The sequence below is a fragment of the Camelina sativa genome, chromosome 14, assembly GCF_000633955.1.
Source record: "Camelina sativa cultivar DH55 chromosome 14, Cs, whole genome shotgun sequence".
NCBI lineage: Eukaryota > Viridiplantae > Streptophyta > Magnoliopsida > Brassicales > Brassicaceae > Camelina > Camelina sativa.
The window spans coordinates 13701753-13710253 of NC_025698.1; positions in this window are offsets into that span (position 1 = coordinate 13701753).

Sequence of the window (8501 nt, forward strand, 5' to 3'; positions counted from 1 at the left end):
ATCAGGAGCTGTTTGGAGTGCCATGGTCTACGCTGTTTGGTATGATCGTATGGTGAGGCTGGAAGTGGAGATGTGGCAACATCTTCGGGGAAGTTGGCATGTGTAGGGATCGAGTGCGGTTCGTAAAGGAGATCTCTCAGGCAGTTCACAATGCACACTTGGTTACCAAAGGTGTATCTCGCGCGGTGGGTCGAGAAATAACACTGATCTCACGGCAGGTTCCGGATGTAGGATGGGTCCGTTTGAATACTGATGGGGCTTCAAGAGGGAACCCAAGAGTGGCAGCAGCTGGTGGGGTGTTGAGAGACGTGGAAGGGAAATGGTTAGGCGGGTTTGCTTTAAATATCGGTGTGTGCTCGGCGCCACTGACAGAGCTTTGGGGAGTATACTACGGACTGTGTTTAGCGTGGGATCACAGGATACCGCAGCTGGATCTTGTAGTAGACTCGGAGTTGGTGGTCGGATATCTAAAGACAGGGATAAATGAGACCCATCCCTTGTCTACCCTAGTACGCATTTGCTATGGCTTTATCTCTAAGGACTGGATTGTCCGAATTTCTCATGGTTATAGAGAGGCTAATCGTCTGGCTGATGAATTGGCTAACTATGCCTTCTCTCAGCCCCTCGGGGTTGTTTTGTTTGATTCTTGTCCTGTTTCNTTTTATCAGGAGTGTTGGGATGTTGTGGGAAGTTCAGTTTCCCAATTTGTGCTCAGGTTTTTCGAATCAGGGGAACTACCGGCGGACCTGAATGATGCACTATTGGTACTTGTTGGGAAGGTTGCCAAGCCAGAAAGGGTAACACAGTTCAGGCCTATAAGTCTATGTAATGTGCTGTTTAAATGCATCACAAAGGCGATTGTGATGCGGTTAAAACGAGTCATATCTCTCTTGATTGGGCCAGCTCAATCAAGCTTTATCCCGGGAAGACTAAGTACAGATAATATAGTGATTGTACAAGAAGCGGTGCACTCAATGAGGCGTAATAAAGGAAGGAAGGGATGGATGCTACTTAAGCTAGATCTTGAAAAAGCTTATGATAGAATCAGATGGAATTTTTTGGAGGATACACTGAGAGCAGCATGTCTTCCAGAGAAGTGGGTTGGTTGGATCATGCNAAGTTGGCATGTGTAGGGATCGAGTGCGGTTCGTAAAGGAGATCTCTCAGGCAGTTCACAATGCACACTTGGTTACCAAAGGTGTATCTCGCGCGGTGGGTCGAGAAATAACACTGATCTCACGGCAGGTTCCGGATGTAGGATGGGTCCGTTTGAATACTGATGGGGCTTCAAGAGGGAACCCAAGAGTGGCAGCAGCTGGTGGGGTGTTGAGAGACGTGGAAGGGAAATGGTTAGGCGGGTTTGCTTTAAATATCGGTGTGTGCTCGGCGCCACTGACAGAGCTTTGGGGAGTATACTACGGACTGTGTTTAGCGTGGGATCACAGGATACCGCAGCTGGATCTTGTAGTAGACTCGGAGTTGGTGGTCGGATATCTAAAGACAGGGATAAATGAGACCCATCCCTTGTCTACCCTAGTACGCATTNGCTTGAACCTCAGGTCTGTTACTGTTGATACTGATACGGGGTCTAAAGATATGATCTCGTGGAAAGCCAGCTTGGATGGGCGATTCTCAGTGAAATCGGCCTATGAAGCTTTGACTGGAAACACAGTTCCGAGAGAAAATATGGGCACCTTATACGGTATGGTTTGGCGTAGTGTGGTGCCGGAAAGAGTAAGGGTGTTTCTTTGGATGGTGGTTACGCAAGTTATTATGACGAATGTGGAAAGGCACAGACGACACTTAAGCGATTCTGGGGTCTGCATAGTGTGCAAAGCAGGAGAGGAAACGATCATACATGTCCTTCGAGATTGTCCTGCGATCTCAGGGGTCTGGATGCGGATTATACCACCTCGTCACCAATCCCTGTTCTTTAATCAAAGTTTATTAGAATGGGTGTCCACTAATTTGTCTAACAATCAGGAGCTGTTTGGAGTGCCATGGTCTACGCTGTTTGGTATGATCGTATGGTGGGGCTGGAAGTGGAGATGTGGCAACATCTTCAGGGAAGTTGGCATGTTTAGGGATCGAGTGCGGTTCGTAAAGGAGATCTCTCAGGCAGTTCACAATGCACACTTGGTTACCAAAGGTGTTTCTCGCGCGGTGGGTCGAGAAATAAGACTGATCTCATGGCAGGCTCCGGATGTAGGATGGGTCCGTTTGAATACTGATGGGGCTTCGAGAGGGAACCCAGGAGTGGCGGCAGCTGATGGGGTGTTGAGAGACGTGGAAGGGAAATGGTTAGGCGGGTTTGCATTAAATATCGGTGTGTGCTCGGCGCCACTGGCAGAGCTTTGGGGAGTATACTACGGACTGTGTTTAGCCTGGGATCACAGGATACCGCAGCTGGATCTTGTAGTAGACTCGGAGTTGGTGGTCGGATATCTAAAGACAGGGATAAGTGAGACCCATCCCTTGTCTACCCTAGTACGCATGTGCTATGGCTTTATCTCTAAGGACTGGATTGTCCGAATTTCTCATGGTTATAGAGAGGCTAATCGTCTGGCGGATGGATTGGCTAACTATGCCTTTTCTCAGTCCTTCGGGGTTGTTTTGTTTGATTCTTGTCCTGTTTCTGTTATTTCTATTTTGGATGAGGATGCTAGAGGAACTGCGTTCCCTAGAAGAACTCGTGTGTAATTTTTTATAGCTTTCGTAATAAATTTGGAGGGGACGTTGTCCCCTCTCACCTACCAAACAAAAAGATACGAACAGTAAAATAGCAAATAAAATAGATTTAGATACGAATATGAATAATGCTAAATTTTAAAATGGATAACAAATATCTATTTTTTCGTGAATATATGTTATTATATATGAATACAGATACATATAATGTTAAATTTTTAAACAGATATCCGGTATTTATATTCAAATATCCGGTATTTTTGGCTAAAATACAGCGTATACATAAGTTTTTATTTATTTATTTTTTACACATATTCGCGGATTATCGGATTTTTAATGGATATCCGAAATTTTTGGATACAAAATACATATAGTAAATTACGAATAAAACGAATACAGATACGGATACGGATTTCAAAAAAAGCGAATATCCGCTCCGTTAACAGGGCTATTAAAAGAGTAATTCGAAGTTTATCATCTTTGTTGGAGTCAGAAACAACAATTGAGGATGAGGGACAAGAAAATGAGATCTGGGCAGACTTTCGGTATAAATCGACAAGAACAATGAAGAACAACAAACTGAATTTTTGTATTGATTTCGTGTATTTAATTGCAAAAAATTACATATTGCGAATACTTAACAAGAACAGAATATTTAAACNTTACCAAAAGGGGAAGGAGGGCTAGGTATTCGGGCTGCGGAACCCATGAATAAGGCGCTGGTTGCGAAAATTGGATGGAGGGTTCTCTTTGACGTATCGAGTCTCTGGGCCCGGGTTGTGAGAAGTAAATACAAGATCGGTGATGCGTCTTGGTTTATAGCAAAAAGCAGTTGGTCATCAACCTGGAGAAGTGTCAGGGTAGGCTTAAGAGAAGTGGTGATCCCGGGTCTTGGTTGGGTCATTGGGGATGGAACTATGATCAAATTCTGGAAGGATAAATGGATGGGGGATTTCTCCTTGTATGATAGGCGGATAGGAGATCTTCCAGTTGAACTCCAACAGCTTCGGGTTCGGGACTTATGGCATAATGGTGTTGGTTGGGACTTCCCGCGTATTGAACCGTATCTCCCAGATTTCGTGTGCTTGAACCTCAGGTCTGTTACTGTTGATACTGATACGGGGTCTAAAGATAGGATCTCGTGGAAAGCCAGCTTGGATGGGCGATTCTCAGTGAAATCGGCCTATGAAGCTTTGACTGGAAACACAGTTCCGAGACAAAATATGGGCACCTTATACGGTATGGTTTGGCGTAGTGTGGTGCCGGAAAGAGTAAGGGTGTTTCTTTGGATGGTGGTTACGCAAGTTATTATGACGAATGTGGAAAGGCACAGACGACACTTAAGCGATTCTGGGGTCTGCATAGTGTGCAAAGCAGGAGAGGAAACGATCATACATGTCCTTCGAGATTGTCCTGCGATCTCAGGGGTCTGGATGCGGATTATACCACCTCGTCACCAATCCCTGTTCTTTAATCAAAGTTTATTAGAATGGGTGTCCACTAATTTGTCTAACAATCAGGAGCTGTTTGGAGTGCCATGGTCTACGCTGTTTGGTATGATCGTATGGTGAGGCTGGAAGTGGAGATGTGGCAACATCTTCGGGGAAGTTGGCATGTGTAGGGATCGAGTGCGGTTCGTAAAGGAGATCTCTCAGGCAGTTCACAATGCACACTTGGTTACCAAAGGTGTATCTCGCGCGGTGGGTCGAGAAATAACACTGATCTCACGGCAGGTTCCGGATGTAGGATGGGTCCGTTTGAATACTGATGGGGCTTCAAGAGGGAACCCAAGAGTGGCAGCAGCTGGTGGGGTGTTGAGAGACGTGGAAGGGAAATGGTTAGGCGGGTTTGCTTTAAATATCGGTGTGTGCTCGGCGCCACTGACAGAGCTTTGGGGAGTATACTACGGACTGTGTTTAGCGTGGGATCACAGGATACCGCAGCTGGATCTTGTAGTAGACTCGGAGTTGGTGGTCGGATATCTAAAGACAGGGATAAATGAGACCCATCCCTTGTCTACCCTAGTACGCATTTGCTATGGCTTTATCTCTAAGGACTGGATTGTCCGAATTTCTCATGGTTATAGAGAGGCTAATCGTCTGGCTGATGAATTGGCTAACTATGCCTTCTCTCAGCCCCTCGGGGTTGTTTTGTTTGATTCTTGTCCTGTTTCTGTTGTTTCTATTTTGGATGAGGATGCTAGAGGAACTGCGTTCCCTAGAAGAACTCGTGTGTAATTTTTTATAGCTTTCGTAATAAATTTGGAGGGGACGTTGTCCCCTCTCACCTACCAAACAAAAAGATACGAACAGTAAAATAGCAAATAAAATAGATTTAGATACGAATATGAATAATGCTAAATTTTAAAATGGATAACAAATATCTATTTTTTCGTGAATATATGTTATTATATATGAATACAGATACATATAATGTTAAATTTTTAAACAGATATCCGGTATTTATATTCAAATATCCGGTATTTTTGGCTAAAATACAGCGTATACATAAGTTTTTATTTATTTATTTTTTACACATATTCGCGGATTATCGGATTTTTAATGGATATCCGAAATTTTTGGATACAAAATACATATAGTAAATTACGAATAAAACGAATACAGATACGGATACGGATTTCAAAAAAAGCGAATATCCGCTCCGTTAACAGGGCTATTAAAAGAGTAATTCGAAGTTTATCATCTTTGTTGGAGTCAGAAACAACAATTGAGGATGAGGGACAAGAAAATGAGATCTGGGCAGACTTTCGGTATAAATCGACAAGAACAATGAAGAACAACAAACTGAATTTTTGTATTGATTTCGTGTATTTAATTGCAAAAAATTACATATTGCGAATACTTAACAAGAACAGAATATTTAAACTCCATCTTCAACGAGACTCCTCCTCAATCCCTTCCTGTAATCTCGCTCCCGATCTCTTCTCCGAGTTGACTTCGTCCTTTGATTCGAGTTCTCTTCCTGGGCCTTTGTCAGGCCCATTTGCCGGATTGACATTTGCGCCTTAGTGGGCTTACCGGTTGGGCCCTTAATCGGCAAAACCCAATACCAACAATTGCGTCGTTTTGGTTTCGCGATCCTCCTCGGGGAAGGCACAATGAATCTCAGCTTCCGAGATCTCCGTGGTGATTACCCCTCTCTCCTAAGATCCAACGGTGGAGACGAAAGGTTTGAACGGCCCAGATTAATGGAGAGAGATTCGTGGGATTACAAAAACCGACGTCATTATGACTTATAGTTCATAAGTCACACGTCTCGTCATAACCGCGCACTCATCCACTACTTCGAGGTAATTTTCCTTTTCTTCTTTCCTTTGCTTAATAATTTCTTGAGACTTAATCTCTGCTTTGCTAGTTCCGTTATCTCGTTTTCTTTGATAAGTTCATCCCTTTCCGCCTAGGCTAGTTAATTTCGCAGTCGTTTTGATTTTTGTTTACATTATTATGGCTCCTCTTAAACTATGGGGAAATCATATCCCGCCGATCACATCGGTCAAACACCTTACAGACCTCCGTCAAAAGCACGGAGCACCTCCGAACGTGGAGAAGGTACTCCGCTCCGAAGATCCGTTCACTCTGGAGACTATCTCTCCAGGATTTTGCTGCGCATATACCACATATTTCGAAAGATGCGTGCTCGTGTTTCCCATCCCGGGAATTATTTTTCGGATCCTCCAACGCCTTCGGATGGCGTTTCCCCAGATGTGTCCGAATCTTGTTCGACATGTTATGGGGATATACGTTAGAGGCCGTGAACTCGGATTCAAGCTCGGGGTGGACAATGTCCTCCGGTTGTACCATACTAAACACAATTCTGGTTTTCCTGGAACGTTCTATACGTGCCGCCGTCGAGGTCCGGAGATAATCCATGCGCTTCCTGGGAAGGATGAACGGTGGAGAGAGAAATACTTCTATTTCCGTGTTACTCCAGCGTCGGTGGGAGACTTCAACTTTGCTCGTCTCCCGACCCAATGGGCCGTCTGCGTTGGTCAGAATGACCTCTTAGTCATCTGTTGTCCTTCATCGTTGCTGTGACTGTGATATTTCGGCTATCATACTAACGTTTCCATTGTCATTTTTTTTTTGCGTGACAGATTCCGGAGAGCCCCCGAAGACACCGGCGACCCAAACATTAACCGAGAGGTTGCGAGCAGGAGAAGTTAGGTGGAGTTCGTTTACACGAGCCCGTATTATAGCAGCTCTCAATGCCCCGATAGCTCGAGACGTTCCTGCTCCGGTCACGACAGTTCCCGTTGTATGTCAGACCCCGTCGTCCCCTGCTGAACAAGCTAGGAGCGAAGGTGCGGATAACTCTCCCGTTCGTAAAGGTAACACCCCTTCTTTATTGGTCATATATTCATAGTCATAAGTTTTCAGAGGAGAAGAACGACTTTAAGCGCCACTCCTTTCCCTTACTGTATATATTTTTTTCTTGATCACCCGCTATGGTTAGGAAGCCATCTCTTCGTGAGCTCAGAGAGCAATCACAGCAATCCTTGAGGGTTCGAGCCGGTCCTTCTGGTCCGACCAAAGAGGTGATGCTCGTGAGCTTGTAGTCAACTCATGGTGAACCGTCCCCTATGCCAAAAAGGGCTCGCACTGATAATCCCCGAGTCCCTGAGGCGAGGAGCCGTGAGAACCGCGGGAGCCACCCCGTGGGAGGTAACCCTGAAGCCCTCACTGGCGATCCAGTTGCCTCCGGAAACAGATAGTCGTCAAACCGCCTGTTCCACTAGAGGTTTGCACATTCCCGGGATTCCCCAGCGGTGGATGACCACCTTGGGCTGGCGACCCTCTTCCGACACTTGAAGTCCGCCAACTGCCAGGTCCCGCTAGTGAAGGACCTCGTCGAAAGAGAGGCGTACATCGATGCGATGGCGGCTCACGCAAAGGTAAGCCCTATTGAAGAACTATTGTTTGGGTTGAGTTTTGTCTTCTCTTATTCGCTTTTTCTTTTGACCTAAGTACCATACTCATTTTCGGTCTTCCTTTGGTTCGATTGCAGTCGGTGGCTGCTGACAACAGGCTGGTAGCACTCTATGAGCGGAGGCTGAAGGACGAGGGTGGTTCATGAGCTCACGACGGCTCTCAAGGCTGCACAAGAAAGGGAGGGGGATGCTATCAACAAGGTCGCGTCCCTAGAGGAGGAGATCATGTCCTTGAGAAGTATTCAAGATAAGCTGCTCTCCGTCGAAGCCGACCTCTCCTCCGCCAAGGATGCTCAAGCGAAGGCAACACGGGATCGGGACCTCCTGCAGAAAGAGAACCGATGGCATAAAGAGAAAGCAGCGGGGGCTGACCAGTGGCATGCGGAGGCGACTCGTCAGGCAATTTGTGATGCCAAGGAGCGGATGTCCCGAGACTACCGGGCGGTGCTGGATTCCGTGAAGAACAAGTGGGAGAGGAAGATGGAGCAGACCGCGGTTGAGAGCGACCTCGCGGAGATCGAGTCCAACCTTCTCCTGATTAAGCAGATCGACGAGGGGAGGACGTCGGTTGCAGTTAGGTCCAATTCCTTGGCGGTTTCGGACTTTTCAGTGGGCAAGCTTGACCTTCCGCAGATTTCAGAGGATTCGGTCGCGCCTATGGAGGATGATGCCGGAACGGGAGTCCCACGTGGTCTGGACGAGCACGGGAGCAATGCGAGTGCTGCAGAGGATCCGGAGGCCGGGACGGGGGAAGAAGACGTTTGACTTATGCTTCTAATGTCTTTATTTTGTTTTATGTTTAGACTTTGCATTATTTGCCCGGGAGGGCTTTTAAATCTTTTGCTTTGACTTACCCGGGGGGGGG